The sequence below is a fragment of the Etheostoma spectabile genome, chromosome 3 (assembly GCF_008692095.1).
Source record: "Etheostoma spectabile isolate EspeVRDwgs_2016 chromosome 3, UIUC_Espe_1.0, whole genome shotgun sequence".
Lineage (NCBI taxonomy): Eukaryota > Metazoa > Chordata > Actinopteri > Perciformes > Percidae > Etheostoma > Etheostoma spectabile.
The window spans coordinates 29714277-29714695 of record NC_045735.1 but is presented as its reverse complement, the minus strand read 5'-3'; the positions used below and the strand labels follow the sequence as shown (position 1 = coordinate 29714695).

General features: G+C 40.3%; 1 pseudogene; it reads right to left on the bottom strand.

Annotated features, from left to right (window-relative positions):
• LOC116687032 (extracellular calcium-sensing receptor-like) overlaps positions 1-419 on the bottom strand; it is a 42325-nt pseudogene that overhangs the window by 24705 nt on the left and 17201 nt on the right.

Genomic DNA, 419 nt, shown 5'->3' with positions numbered 1-419 from the left:
TCTGGTAATAGTCACTGGGTATTGTTCTGAGAAAGGATGGGTACTTAGTTTTATCACTAAGACAAGCACATGTAGCAAATTGGCTGATCTAAAAGAAAAAGATGATAACGATGCAACATATGAAATTATTTTAAAACCATATTTAGCTGTAACAAGCTGAAACAATTGATTTCAATTCCATTCTTACCCACCATTGGGATATGAAAGGGTCCGATTACAGTAGCTATAGCCATGCAAGGAGAGGAAGAGCTTTCTCCCATAATGGCCTGCACCTGTGCAGGTCTTGTACATGTTGCCTCGGAGAGTGTAGATAATATCTCATTACCATTAGTCAAGGCCAGTGCAACCTTCACACTTCTGGCAATTGAGCCACAGGAATCATAAATCTTATAGCCCAGAGAGATACCAGGCAGTAGGTC